The sequence below is a fragment of the Cucurbita moschata genome, unplaced genomic scaffold (assembly GCF_002738365.1).
Source record: "Cucurbita moschata cultivar Rifu unplaced genomic scaffold, Cmos_1.0 Cmo_Scf00105, whole genome shotgun sequence".
NCBI classification, from domain to species: Eukaryota; Viridiplantae; Streptophyta; class Magnoliopsida; order Cucurbitales; family Cucurbitaceae; genus Cucurbita; species Cucurbita moschata.
In genome coordinates, this window is record NW_019268621.1 from 99,028 (window position 1) to 115,218 (window position 16,191).

Genomic DNA, 16,191 nt, shown 5'->3' on the forward strand with positions numbered 1-16,191 from the left:
TCTTCTCAATATACACAAGATTCGGTTGCTATTTGTGTCATTTTAGTAGTAGCTTGGACCGGTGCTTTAGTGATTGAGCCTTATCCCAACGCTAGATTTTGTAAAATATTAATCACCGAAGCTAATTGAGCGTTGATAGAGATCAAAACATCAATTTCAGGTACTCCTCGTGTCTTCTTTTCTAGATTTCTCCTCACATCGGCCCATTGACAATTGTTAGATGCTATTTTTTCTAGAATCTCATAAGCTTCATTATATGTCTTTGACAAAATATCTCCATTGGTGGAAGCATCCACAACAACTTGTTTAGTAACCAATATTCAATCCATTTGGATACAATGGGTAATCCATGACGATGACACTTTCTAAGAATCTCCTTGAATCTCTCCAAAGCTTCGCTTAGTGGTTCATCTTCAAACTGTTGAAAAGAAACAATCTAATTTATGAACCATGAGTTTCTAGTGGGTGAAAAATAGTTGATCAAGAATGACTTTGCTAGACTATTCCATGAATCAATTGTTTCCGGTGCTAAAGTATTCAACCATGATTTAGCACAATCCTTAAAAGAATAAGGGAATAACCCTAATCACTCCATTGAGTTGAAATGAGTTACTAACTCCCAAAAATTGACTTTAGATGTAGGGGAATCTTCTAACAGTAGTCCATGAAATTGTCCAATGGCTTGCAACATTTGGAACATCACGAGTTTTATCTCAAAAGTAATTGCTTGCATTTCTGGTATGATATTGTACGGATTTAGCTCTTCCACATCTTGGTGTGCATATGCTTTGATTGCTCTGTTAAATGAATACCATTAATAGTTATTCTCTCTCCCGTAGCCATCACTACTAGATTTTCAAACACCTGATTCAGTTGGGCTCAAGTTCTATTTGTGGTATATTTTGTTCTGTCATTCTCAACCTTTGATCCACCCACTTTAGCCTAAAGATTCTCTTTATTTTGAGATCCAAAATAAATTTTGAACCCGTCCTTGGGTTCATACACTCAATTATACAGTCAGTTTAGCAAATAAGTTCAGTAGCAGAAAATTTAGCTACAAAGAATAAAAAAAAAAAGTCTTAAAATAGTGTGATACCCTAGAATCCAAAGGACATGATTAAAAGTAGACAAGTAGATAAGAAGCTAGTCAAGGATGGGAGGGGACCTGGAGGAGATGACATAGACAAGCCTCACACTAACCTCTAACCTTCTTTTTGTTTTGATGTTTTGTTTGTTCCATATTTTGTATTTAAAAATACTTATAGATAAGAGTGTAAATATAAACTCAGTACGTTCATTGAAGTTGAAGAGCATTAATAACAATGCAAAAAAATTAACTTCATTATATTTTGTTAACTATGGAAGTAAATAAACGCCTTCAAAGTTTGTCTAAAATTCGAAAACTAATAATTCTTGAGGCTCAATCGAAACTTCGATCTTCCGTTAGCTTTCTTTTTTTATTTTCTTACTAAAGGGCGACAATGACCTTCTATTTTTAATATTGGGTGAGTATTAAAAATCTTAAGTAAGATACTCCAATCTACAATCAAATGTCAATTACTGTCCCATTAGTTATTATCACCCTAAGGGATAACATACATGGTTTGGTTGGACATGGTTTGGTTGGTTTCGGCGGGACTCAAACCCGCTACCCTTCGGCTCATAAGACCAACGCTCTAACCAACTGAGCTATGAAATCTTGTATGTTTTAATTAAATCAATATTTGAATCAAAATAATATAATTATAAGCTTTTCTTATTTACAAACAAATAATTTTTAAACAAATTATAACTTATTTAGCTTTTCTTTCCCTCGATTGAATTAAACTTTAAATTTTAACCAAGGCCCCATTTTAAAAAATGTAAGAAATTTTTTAATAAAGAATTATTTTTTTTGGAGTCAAGTAAGGAAGAACAAGGAAATGAAGATAAATTCTTTTATATAAATGTTGGACATATTATATATTTATATTATATTATATACATATATTTATAGCATCTATTTTTTGTTATATTAGATATTTATATCTTTAGGCCAGCAAATCTGGCCATAATCTCATGAGTTAATCTTAGGGTGATGCGTAGCGGTAACACTCCATATTCATGATATGCTTTGAATCAATAATCCTAAAGTAAATATATCTTATTCGTGTAACAAATCATCCTTATGAGCTGAGTTAATAGTGACATTATATTTGTTGTAACTCTTGAGTTTCATGGAATCTCTTGAATTCCTTTAAGTTTATCATTGAGGTCATCTTTCATATTTTACGGTTAGAGTCTTGGGTCATGCAATGACCTTAGATTTCTACTAACATAAAGTCACAACCGTTATCATAGTCTAGCTCTTATGCGAAACTAGACATTTAAAACTTTATTTTAGAACACTGTCATGGACTTATATGTTTGAAAAACATCTTTAAAACAACATAAAAATAATAAATAAAGTAAAACATTAAAAGTAAAAACACCCTATACTAACCGAAAACTAAGAAAATAAAATACCACTATCCTATGCACGTGTCATGGTCTCTAATTGCGATGTCGTCGTCAGTCATACAGAGATGTCTTGCCTTTACTTGAAATAGAACACACGGCTTGAGTATTTTAACAAATACTCAGTAAGTGACTCCACTATTGGGGTCTAGGAATAAAAATACATGCAATTCATGATCTAGGGACCTATGTTATAACTATCATAGGGATGGTCTCTAGTTCGGACAAATTGGATGTGTAGTACTTCCCTAAACACGACCGACACGTGCGAGTGTAGATCCCAGTTTGCATCTCCTCTGGACCTACCATAGTCAAGCTAGCCGTCCGTAAGTCAACATACCCCTAAGTGTCACGCGGGGTATGAACATTATCATCATCATCGTGTACGAGTCTGTACTCATCATTGGAGAAGTACAATGTATATGTACACACAAAATACATGAGGTCCCTATAGTTTTTATCTTTAAATCATTCTTATGACACAATCCTATACATCATTCACACATTACCCTAGATAACATGCATGCATTGACCTTCTTAAGCTCTACTAGTAACAAGCATAAGTTATTCATAGTGTATTCTTTAGATGATTTTAGAAGAATCTTAGATCTTGAGTAAGAGTTACTTTTTTCAACTTGAAATCTTGAACATACCTGTATGTTCTTAGAATAGACTTTATAAGAAGTAGTACATCATTTGGAGGGTGTTTAGACCTTAAAATACTTTAAAAGGCTCTAGGAGCATTTTAGTTATTTTACATGTTTAAGATTTAAACACAGTAAATCATTTGAAGTTATTCATAAAGATTTTCATAGAGTGTCTAATTTAATGATATATTATTTGTTATTCATTCTAAGTAATTTTTGAAAAATAAAATGGTCACGTTGATAACCAAATTAATAAATAACTAATAATATTTTTAATAAAATGTGAAAAACAAAATAAAAACACCCACCGTGGGGCTCAAACCACAAGGTTAAGAGCCTTGTGCTCTTCCAACTAAGCCCATCTAGCTTATTCCTTTGTTTCATTTCTTTTATAACAATTTCCATGGTCCTTATTGAGCATACAGTCCTTATGTCAAAATTGAGGTTGGGCCACAGTTTTGTTTGACGTGGTTGGTTCGGGTTAACTGGCTACGTCATCGTCTTCACCTTTGAAAGGAAGAAGATGCTTGCGACCTATAGCTCCGTCATTTGAAAACGCTTCTCTCCAACTCCATTCATGACGTTTCTTCTCTCAATTTCATAATTAAACTTAAAGATGATTACAAAGAATAGATAGGGATTGATTTCATACCTTCTCGTGAATGGTAGACTAAGCTATTCACCTCCAAAGTTCATCGAAAATTAGTTTTCTCGTCAGAGTCCTACTCAGAAAATTTCTATTGGGCAGCTGTTTCTAGAGGTTTTCAAGATCCAATTTTTTTTATGAAATATCTTCCTTATTCTTTCCTCTAACTAAAATAATTGGTTCAAAAGAACTGTGTAGTCTTAATTTTGAGAAATCATCCTCGATTCATAACTCACCCGAAAACGTACAATTTCAACTTGGTCTAGAACATTTTGACTTTCGATTTCTTTATCAAAGTTACTCAACTTAATCCTTTGAAGCTAAAGGTATACACAAACACATAGAGGCATTCTTATGGCAGTGTGTTCTTATGTAACTTAATAACAAATTTTTTAACATTTTGCGCATACCTTTAAGAAAAAAAATGTCTATTTTTTACTTTGATCCTATTAATGAGATAAAATATCAAGAATTGCACAAATAGGTCATTTGGTGCGTTGATATAGAGAAATGTTGGAGGAATGACCCTAGTAAGGAGGGGACACAAGCTAGCCACTAATGTAACATAGCATGAAACAAGTGGAAAAGAGGCTACATCAACATTAAAATTTAGGCAATGAAGGCGCTATTTAAAGACGTTACCCTAAAAGGAAAAGGAAAGTATGTCTAAGCTTGATTAATGAGGTCTTAAAAGGAATAGGAAAAGGAAAGACGTTACCCTAAGAGGGGGAGATTTGCTCTGGAAGGATGAATTTCATTTATAATTCACTCAAAAGTGTAAGCCTGATTAATGAGGTCTTAAAAGCTTCATAGAATGAAATGAATGATTAATCATTCCATTTGTGCTTGAAGATAGTAGGCGACACGAATCTATGGTTTCTATCTGTCAATGGGATATCAATTGTTTGGATGCCTTTGGATGCCTTTAAAAGCGTCGAGATGATTTGCAGAAAAAATGCTAACTTATATTTGAGGGAAATCCCAACAGAAGTAGAGGAGAAGAACACAAAAGTGAGCAAGAGCAACCTCCATCAACTTTTGGATCTTCGCTTTAACATTCCAATGTTTCCTAACCTTGTTGTAGCTATTAATAAAAATATGTAGCTGAAAGTTATATCCCTCATCCGTTATCTTTAGCATAATCAATTTGTGTTTAACAACTAATTTTTGCTATAACGTACTATTGGTATCATAGTTTAATTTTATTAGAGTGTTTATTAGCTAAGTGAAATTATAATACCCACGCTTAACCAAGTAGTTTCCAATTGATTGAGTAAAAAATTCAATAAACTATTTGTAAAATCGATAATTTACTTATTACTTTCTATTTGTGATACTGTATACTTACACTTATACAAGTGATCAAGGTTTTAGCATGGTCGCCAGGGAGTTAATTAATTTTTTTTTATCTCAATTTCTTTTGTAGAATCGCAAGTTAGGTATAAGAGCAAACGTAACTATGGATAGTAAATATGAGCAATTAGGGAGTGCATGAACGATACCTCTAGACTGGAATTTCTATTTGATCCTGAAATTGGAAGAATACTATGAAAAATCTTAATCCATGCATAATCAAGCATGAATTGCAAGCTGCCATGTTCAAGTTAAAACCAATGTGTTCCAACCATTCAGAAATTTTATGGGTTGTCTGATGTCCTCATTTACACTTAAAATCATTTAAAGGTGTAAGCGACTCCTTTAGATTTGAGGGAGTTAACAAGAAATGGATCAGATTAAGTCTATTTTCCTACTCATTAAGGGACACCGCAAAATCTTAGTTAAAGACTCTGCCTCTAGGAACAATTGACTCGTGGAACACTTTAACACTCGTGGAACACTTTAGTTTAAAAGTTTTTAATCAAGTATTTTCCACTCACAATAAAGGTAAAATTCATAAATTAAGTATTAGCCTTTCAACAATTTGATGATGAGACCTGTAGTGAGGCATGAAAAAGGTTCAAAAAATGACGGAGAAAATTTCCCAATAACAAAATACCCCATTGCATACAAACGAAAATTTTCTACAATGGTGTAAACAACACCACAAAGCAAGTGGTACATGCCTCTACAAACAAATCTATTCTATCAAAAACTTAGGCCTATGAGATATGAGAGAGAATAGCCTCTAATAATTATCCATGCGCAGGGTGGAAAGCAGTCCTAGTAAAAAAAAACCCTAAAGAAATAATGAAACTAGACATATTACCATTGCCCTGTTACTATTGCACGTGTCATATGTATCAATGATATGTTACGTTATATAATGCCATTTTATGTTATTCTATATCAAGTTATGCTATGGTATTCCATATTATGCTATATTATACTTCAATATGTTATGTGAGCCACGATAAATTATGCTAGGTATAAAAGCTATGCTATGATGTTATCATGCCATGTTGTATAAAATTGCTAAGAAATTGATGTTCTATGATAACTAAGTCTCATTAGACCATATCATGATAACTATGCTATGTGTTACATGAGGAATTATGAAAGTATGATTCACAAACTTAATATGTTATATATAAATAGAGGTTTGTCTTGCATCATACATTATGTCATGATTAAAAGCTACGAGAACCTCATACATATTTGTGTGTCATGTGCATCGTAATACTTTCTCATTATGATGTGTATAGACGCGTACATTATGTAACGACCCAAAATTTTCTATTTAATTTAAGGTCGCTACTGTATACATACCATAAACATTGAATGCGGAAGACTTCATTTAAATTCCATAAAACATAACCTTTAACTTAAAAACACAGCCATGGACTTACGTGTTTCGAAAACATCTTTAAAACGACACAACAAAAGACCCAAAATAAAATAAATAAGCGATTAAGTTTAAGACATCCTATTCTATCCTAAGTCTAGGAAAATAAATACCACTAGCCTATGCATGTGCCATGATCTCGAGTTGCGATGCCGTCGTCAGCCGTACAGGAATGCCTTGCCTTAACCTGAAAAATGTAGTAGCACATGGCCTGAGTATTTAAAGAAATACTCAGTAAGTGACCCCACTATTGGGGTTAAATGCAACAATCACATGCAATGAAATGATGGGACCTATCTTTCGTTTCGTTTCGTTTCGTTTCTTTTTCGTTTCGTTTCGTTTCATTTCGTTTTCCCAACGGTGTAATCCTAACAGGTAATCGTGGACGTGTACCATATACTCTACACGCAGCCCATACGTGCGAGTATGGGCTCACCAGCTAGTTCGCACACCGCTGGGCCACTGTCCCTAGCCGGTGGGCATGCTCTGGGGGCCCACCGGGACCCGTTAAAACTAAAACCGTCACGGCAGCGCTATGCGGAGCATAACGATCGTTGTCCTGCCATTTGGATGTACGCGTCCGTACCCTCGTGATGGGATAGGGGTATCCCCCCAAATGCATGAACACACAATATGCATGAGGTCCCACTAGTCCTACAGTCATCATTTAATGAGCATAACCCCGCGCCACGTTTTCATGCTTACATGTCATTCTCATTCTCATTTCGTTACGCGTATCATACATATTCCTAGCGGGGTTATGTATCGTGCAATTTACCGTATTTCATGTCATACAATTCATTCAGTTACATTCCAATACCCATACAACAAGCCATAATCGTACAAGGGCCACACATCGTCACATGCATTCATATCACATCAACTAAGCAGCATAAATAACATACATTCACGTTCACATGATTTCGTACTTAAGCACAATAATCTAGCATACAATGGATCATATCATAACCAAGTCATAACGTAAACACTTCATAGTCATATCGTTCTCTAACTTACCATAGCCTTAACGTTCTTATACCTATCACAGACATATCATTACGTGACGTACCTTAGTCATATCATCACCAGAACGTATCCTAACGCCATCGTTCTATCAATCTATCACAAACCTATCCCTTTCTACCCATAACCTAACCGTATTCTTTCATCAATCTCTCCTATCCATAGCACTCCGGTATGTAACCTAACCTAACGTTTCGTGAACGTATCTTACTTCTATCGTTACATTTTGTTTTGTGCATCCTTCTCATATCCTATCTCAAACATCTCCTAGAGCACATCATACCATAATTATTATCATACAATCCACATATTATATAGCATAACATAACATATAGGAAGCAAATCGATCCACAGACAATTCACACATATCAATATATATGACGCGTGCCGAACCACAGGGCACGTGTCAACATCAAATATAACCATGCCGATAGTAAGGTCACTTACCTGGCTAGCTTAAATCGTTGTCACAAATATATCTTTAATGAAAGTTCGATTCCATCCTTTGAAATCCGAGTCAACCTATATGAGTTCATGACATCAGTTTCAAGTTTGAACTCTATAAAGTTATTTCTCTAATTTAGATTGGCCATCGTAAAATTCTGATATTTAGTGTTAGACAGAATTTAAAGGAGCTCACTGCACTCTGATATTTCCTGTTTTACTTTTAAATCCTGTTCAACAAATCTTTCCGCAATCTTTCCTCTTCTTCTGTAATTATTTTTAAGAAGGTATTATTCAATTTTGTTAATCTATTTCTACTTCTCAATCTTTCCTTTTTATTTTTATTATTATTTTTCTTTTCAGTTCTGTATTTCTATCTCTATCTCATTCTTTCTTATTTCCTTTGTCTTCTTTCTGATTTAGTTAACAATTATATTCTTAGCTTTTAATTTAATCACTCATTTGGTTATATTCTTTTCCTATAATTCATATCAAATTACAACCTAAATCATTGCAACAATGCAGTAGATCTAAATCATTGCGACAATTTAATAGATCTAAAATATAATTGGTTTTGATTTCCTAAACTCATACCGAATTCTTTTCATTTAATCTCTGATTCAAAACTAAATAATTGTAACCAAATTAATATTATTTAATAAAATAAAAGGAAGATTTAACGTACTGACCTCTTCAAATGACATATCTCCTCCAGCGGAGCTAGCCTGCTTAAACCTTTTGTTTTCTTTTTCTATTTGTTTTTGTAGAAAGAAAGAATTCTGGGTAAATCTGCAGTTGTTTTTACAGAGGAGATTCGTGATTTGTTGTCAGATTTATTTTTAGGGGAGGAGTGGTGAGAGATTGAAGGAAGGAGGAGGGATGGTTAGGGGATGTTTTTCTTCTTTTAATTTTTATTTATTTATTTATTATTTTATTATTTTAACTATTTTTTTTTATAATTATTTTTATTTGTTTATTCATTTATTTATTTTTGGGCTATTACACATTACGACTGGTGATTTATGACATTTATGTTAGCCATGATGTCATACATGCCCTTTCCCTCCATAGTGTCCGACACATCCTGTTAACGAGTGCTATCCCGATTAGTCCGGCCCAAGGGGTGTGTGAGCCTACTTGGTGAGCCTATGCTTGTACGTGTGGGCCATGTGTAGAGAAGTACTACACATCCAATCTTACCTGAGCCAAAAAGCTGCCTAAGGCCATATTATGATATTTTCAAATGATATGTCCCTCCAGGTTGCATGTGTAGAATTTTACAATCCCAATAGTGAAGTTTCCTGTTGAGTGTTTCTTAGAATACTCAATCAATGTGCTACTCATACATTTTAGGTAAATGTAAGTAAGACACCCCTATACGTGATGACCAGGGTGCGATGAAGGCTATGGAATCAATGTAAGGGTTGTTACATTATATCTTTCTATAGCCCTTAGGTTAGAAAAGGGCATTGAATTATTTTTCCTTTTTGTTTTAAATGCTACACTATTTATTTTTTTTTATTTTTTATTTTTTATTTTTTTGCTTTATCGTTTTCTTAGTTTTGTTTTAAATTTTGTATTTCAAACGGTTAAGTTCCTGACGTCATTTGAGAGAGTTATTCTTCTTGAGAGAGTTGAGAGAGTTATTCTTGTGAGTTTATTGAAGAAGTGGATAGTATAATTGCATGATGATCTAGCTAATTGATATATATTTAAAAAAATGATAGCTTATCTAGGTGATACTCTATTCTTTAACGTTTGGTGAATTTTATATTTTGTGAATTAGTTTGTGTTATTTGTAATTACATTCAATAAATACATTATCCTATATCATTCACATAACTTCTTTATTCTAAAAAATTATTGAATACTTTATTTTGTAACATGTAAGTAGATTATGAAATTTCAATTATGAATGGAGTTTTCTTGGTATTTAATATGTTATGAAATATTGAAGTATTAAAAAAATGTTATTATAAGTTAAAAATAGCAAATGCTAAAAATTATTTATTATTATACATTCATATATATTATACCATCCATTATAGTTAAACAACTAAATAATAGGTCCCACCAAGATTTGAATTTTAAAAGGACACGCTATCAAAAAATAAAAAGACCTGTTTATGAAACTTCTTACCCTCCGGATGGAAATAAAGAAAATTACAAAATGCTGTTAGATTTAGATACCGACGAAAAAGATAACTTCTGGTTTGAAAAACCTCTTGTGACAATTCTTTTCGACCATAAACGATGGAATCGTCCACTTGGTTATATAAAAAATAACAGATTAGAAAATGCTGTTAGAACTGAAGTGGCACAATATTTTTTTTATACATGCCAAAGTGATGGAAAAGGCAGAATAGTTTTTACATATCCACCCAGTCTATCATCTTTTTTGGAAATGATACAAAAAAAGATATCTTTGGTCAGGTTATTGGATTCAAAGTCCAATGTCCTAATCACTAGACCATGTGATACGTGAAAATCAATCACTACAAGGTGAGTAAGATTCGGATTTCATTGTTGATCGAATATCTCAAGACAAGAACATTGTTTGAGATTCGAATCACTCCACAAGCAAGATCAATCATGTCTAGCTTGAATGATTCTTGTTGATCAAATATCTCAAGGCAAGAACACTTGATTGAGATTCGAATCACTCCACAAGCAAGATTAATCATGTCGAGCTTGAATGATTCTACATGCAACCTAAACTACATAGAATTGCAAAGAAACTTAGTCATTGCTAAAGAAGAGCACAAATGCTTCTTTTAGTATTTTCCAAGTCTACTTACAAATACAACATACATGACTTTATATAGCCTCAAAATAAAACTATTAAACGCATTCCAAGAGTTGTAACATTCCTACTTAAACCATAATTAACCATTATGTAAGTGTAACTTAAAGTAAATAAAAAGTCTTAACCATTATGTAATTGTAACTGAAAGTAAATAAAAAGTCTTAATAGAATAGGTCCTCGATTCAAAGTCCAATATCCTTAACCACTGGAGACCATGAAACCACAACTCTATTTACGTTAGTTACTACTCACAAATAGAAATTAGGTTAGTTACTACTCACAAATAGAAATTAGGTTCCACCAAGATTTAAACTTGAGTTATTGGATTCAGAGTCCAATGTCCTAACCACAAAACCATGGAACCTCAAATATTTACAAGATTTGTGTGTAATAAATCTCTAAACTTTAAAAAATAAATAATACTTATATTGAATTTTAGCTATTGTCTTGTATTTTAACTACTTATGTACGAACTCTAGTTTAATATAATATATATATATTGTATATTATATTTTAGCTCGTCTTTTTAAGCTATTGAGTCAGTCCAAAGATGAGTTGCGTCGACTGTGCCTTACTTTTCTTGTAGGTTGGGTAGAAATATGGAGAAAGTGGATGATTAAAATATTGTATACTAGATTTGTGAAAACTATTGGGTAGTGATTTATGTAAGCTAATCACAAAAGAAAAATAATTATGTTTTTTATTACAATGGGTAGAGTAGCGTCCACGAACAAAATAAATAAAGCAAATTCCTTAGAGGTGAAAAGATAGCGGAATGTATTTCCAAGGTAGCTTGTATGTCAATAGTAGCCGATATAATGCCTGCAGAGCTTCCAAGTCCCTTTTAACTTCAGTATGGTACCATTCAGCTAGACATGAGATTGGTTAAGGACGCGTAACATGATAGTTTGTTGGATTATCTGACATAGTGGATTCGCCCTATAGGAGGGTGTTGATCATGCAGGTAGTCAATAATTACCCCGCACGGTGGATCCATCCTGTGGGAAGACGTTGATCATGTTGGTAGTCTAAGGAATTAGCACATAGAGGACGTAGAGCTCCTGACATTTAACGACTACATGGCATGTTGGATGGATTTGCTAGCAACCTCCCATGGATGATGAGCATGATAGCACTCACCATGCTATCTCCACCTGATGAGTAGCATATCACTCACCATGCTATCCCCACATGATAGAGAGAGTTCGCCAACTATATTGGATACTAGTTACCCCGCGTATGCTAAGCTATCTACCCAAGGCTATGCACAACAAGAGCAATACACCTAGATCCTAGAGTAAAATTTGTGGTCTCCTGCTATGTCAACAATACAGTAAGAGCCTACAAGTAGATTGCTTACGGTGTATATTTATATATTCACCATTTTTCCCTTTCTTTGTCAGGTGTCTATAGGTTGTCAGTTGAGGTGGAGGAGCGTTCGAAAGTTGTGGGGTCACAAAAGGGATCATTCTGGAGCGTCAATCTCTTCATTGTATTTCGGGTCTTTTGTATTTCTATTTATATTCAATTGAATTAATTTTTCCGTTTGTAATAAATTGGACAATAGTCAAATTTTACTTTATATTAAATTTTTTAGTTGTTGTCCTCCTTTTTATTTAAATTTTATCATTTTCCTCCTTTATTTTACATTTTTTTGGCTTTTGTCTTTTTAGTATGATTCTTTTTTTTGGAAATTTGAAATTTGGATGGTGACATATTAGTATAAGAGTAGTTGGGTTTTGGATTTTATAGGCTTTTTTAAGATATAGACTTGTACACTTATGAGACTCAGCTGGACGACAAGCCTCACCACATTCCAGTATGCAGTCTAACCCTATTTAGTAGTATATGATATGTTGTAAGACTTGTATGGATTTATTGTATGTTTTTTTTTTTTTTTTTTTTGTGGTAGTTATGATAACAACTTCAGTCGTTGAAAAGCAAATGAGAATTTATATATCTACGCTCCGGAAGCTTGATGAATGATATCGCCCCATTGAGTATGTGTGATTGTATACATGATTGACTATACAAGCTCCAGGTAATTATATGTGTGATTGTATACATGATTGATAGTACTTGATTGAATGTGGGGTTATCATTCCTAATAGGTCAGCTTACAGAGTCAATCCAATTGAGACTAAAGAAATTCATGACAAGTGGAGGAGCTCATGGAAAAGAGGTATATACAAGTAAGTTTGAGTCCATGTTCTGTATCAATCTTATTGGTGCCAAAGAAAGATGAAATTTGGCGCATATGTGTGGATTGTAGAGCCATCAATATAATCATGGTAAAGTATCAACACCCTATTTCTAGACTACACGATATGTTTGATGAATTGCATGAAACCCTCCCTTAATTTTTCTTAGTGATTCCATTAGAAACTTGAGAACGGAGGTCGCGAACAACATCGACGAGGTAAGTAGCCAATCTTGAACTTTTCTTAAGAAATACTTGTAGGAATTATTTGAATTTTAGCATGAAGTTTGAGTTAAGGATAGATTATGGGAATATGAAACAAAAATACTAAGAACCATTAGTTAAGAGCCAAACTAAGCATTTTAAGAAATATTAAGGATGTACATACAGTTTTGTGGCCAATGAATAAGGATAAGTAGCCAAACCAAGAAATAGTGCAAAATGACCAAAATACTTCTACATAGTTTACCTTGACCAAAATACTCCTACATAGTTTACCTTCCGTTCAAGAACCAAATGACTAAGTGTCATAAAATTTTACAATAGGTCTTAGTGATTAAATGACTAAAGTACCTTTAATTACTTTAAGATATTTCAAGGCCTAAAAATCCTACAAACAGCTTAAGAGGTCTATTTACAAGGTTATAAGGACAGATTCAATGTATCAAGCTGTTTTTTATAAATTTTAGAAATTAAACAAAGTTAGGGATACAAGTTAAAGCCTAAAGAAATACTCCTAATGACTCATATCCAAAATCAAAGACCTTTCTAGAATTTTAAGAAACATGTTAGGACTTTATGATACTTTGAATGATTCATGCATGTTACTACTCTGAGTTTATAATTTATGAGTAGTTTAAGATATGACTTGTGTCTCAATAATAAGAACTAAAAGACCCAAGAAACTAAGAGAATGCTCTAAGGACAAGAACCAAGTAAAAGACCAACACAAGCCCTATATCCATTAAGACAAGAAGAATATGAGGTACAACTCAAGAATTGAGGATCAAGGTTCCCAAACTAAGAAACTCAAGAAACTCCTAAAACTCCTCTGGTACAATATGTTCATGACTATTACTACATCGCTTGGAACATAATCTTTGTCTGTAGGTCTTCAGACTACATCACTTGGAACATAAGAAGTCTTGGATTCAGGTTTCAGATTACGCCGCTTGGAATATATGAAACATTGGGCGTGTTAAGGATTGTTGGGAGAGAGTCCCACATTGGCTAATAGGGAATGATCATGAGTTAAGAAATATATCTTCATTGTTATGTTGGGGAAACCAAAAGCAAAACTATAAAAGCTTTTGCTCAAAGTGGACAATATCATATCATTGTGGAGGGTCGTGATTTCTAACATGGTATCAGAGTCATGCCCTTAATTTAGCAATGTCAATAGAATCCTCAAGTGTCGAACAAAGAAATTGTGAGCCTCGAAGGTGTAGCCAAAAGTGACTCAAGTGTCGAACAAAGGGTTTACTCTGTTCGAGGGCTCCAGAGAATGAGTTGAGCCTCGATTAAGGGGAGGTTATTCGAGGATTCCATAGGCCTCAAATGAGGTTCTATGGTGTACTTTGATCGAGGGGAGAATTATTGAAGATTTTTGGGAAGAAGTCTCACATTGGCTAATCTAGAGGATGATCATGGATTTATAAATAAGAAATACATCTCCATTGGTATAAGTCCTCTTGGAGAAACCAAAAGCAAATCCATGAGATTTTATGCCAAAAGTTGACAATTTCATACCATTATGGAGGATCACGATTTCTAACAGGGTGTAGGTATTCATACTATATCACTTAAAACGTGAGAAGCCTTGGGCGTAGGTTTTCAAACTGTATCGCTTTAAACGTAAGAAGCCTTGGAGACAGATTTCAAACTATACCACTTGGAAGTAAGAAGCATTGGGCATAGCTTTCAAACTGTATAGGAGACAACACATGAAACCTTGGATGTATGTGGAACCTACATCACTTAGAATGCAAGAAATTTTGGACATAAATACAGACTGTGTTACTTTGAATAGATGAACCCTTGGACATAGGTTGTTAGGTTCATGACTCATACCGTAAATCCCAGGAGAGTATTTTAGGGAATAGAAAAAGAATTAAAGAAAGAACAAAAAACAAGACTAAGGTCAAGAACAAAGATAAAAACTAGAACATGGATCAGTCAAGAAATAAACGTCTTCAAAGTTTGACTAAAATTTGAAAACTAACAATTCTTGAGTCTCAATCGAAACTTCGATCTTCGATTAACTTTTCTTTTTTTATTTTCTTACCAAAGTGTAAAGTTTCTTCCTAAAACATTTTGGTCTAATTACAAAACCTAAAATTCTCGTTCCACAACAATAGTACCTTCAAACTATTTTTAATATCGGGTAAGTATTAAAAATAATAAGTAAGATACTCCCTATCGACTTCTCATACGCAAACATTTATATAGTTATAGCAACCATAATAAATAATAAAAGGACCTTAGTGGAAACCTACTCATGTATATACAATTTGTAGCCTTTCCATAAAATCATTTTCCTCACTTGTTGGTTTCGACGTGTTCAAACTCGTGATCTTCGGCTTATAAGACCAACGCTCTAACCAACTGAGTTTGGAAACCTAACCTTGTATATTTTTCTTAAATCAATATTTGAACGAAAATAATAAAATAATTGAACTTTAAATTTTAATCAAGGAGTGTTGGGGGAGGTATGTGTAGGTCACTTTTTAAAAATGTAAAAAAAAAAAAATATATTTTGTAGGGAGTCAATAAGGAAGAATTAGAACATGTGATAGAAGGAAAAAGAATCAGAAAATGAAGAGAAATTTTTTATATAAATGATTCATAATATGCTATGCTTGATTATATTATATTATATATTTCTAGCCTCCATTAGAACGTATGTTAAAGTTTTTTTCTTTTTTCTTTTTTAAGAATTTTAAAGTTTTAGAAATTAATTGGTAGAATATTATATTATATTATTGCCTAAAAGTATTATTTGCTTTTTTTTTTTAATAAAAATTATTCAATTAAAAATGAAAGAATTTTAAATATATATATATAATAAAAAAAATTATGTGTTCGGTAGATTATTAAGTCTTAAAGTTTGGGTTATAATTTTCCTATTTTATTCATATCCTTAGGACA

The 16,191-nt window shown here is 33.1% G+C and overlaps 1 non-coding gene across 1 annotated transcript; it reads left to right on the forward strand.

Moving 5' to 3' along the window:
* The first annotated feature begins 344 nt into the window (after positions 1 to 344).
* LOC111439757 lies at positions 345 to 450 on the forward strand. Its single transcript, XR_002709857.1, has one exon. It is a non-coding gene; the product is annotated as a Plant small nucleolar RNA R71 (small nucleolar RNA).
* The last annotated feature ends 15,741 nt before the right edge of the window (positions 451 to 16,191 follow it).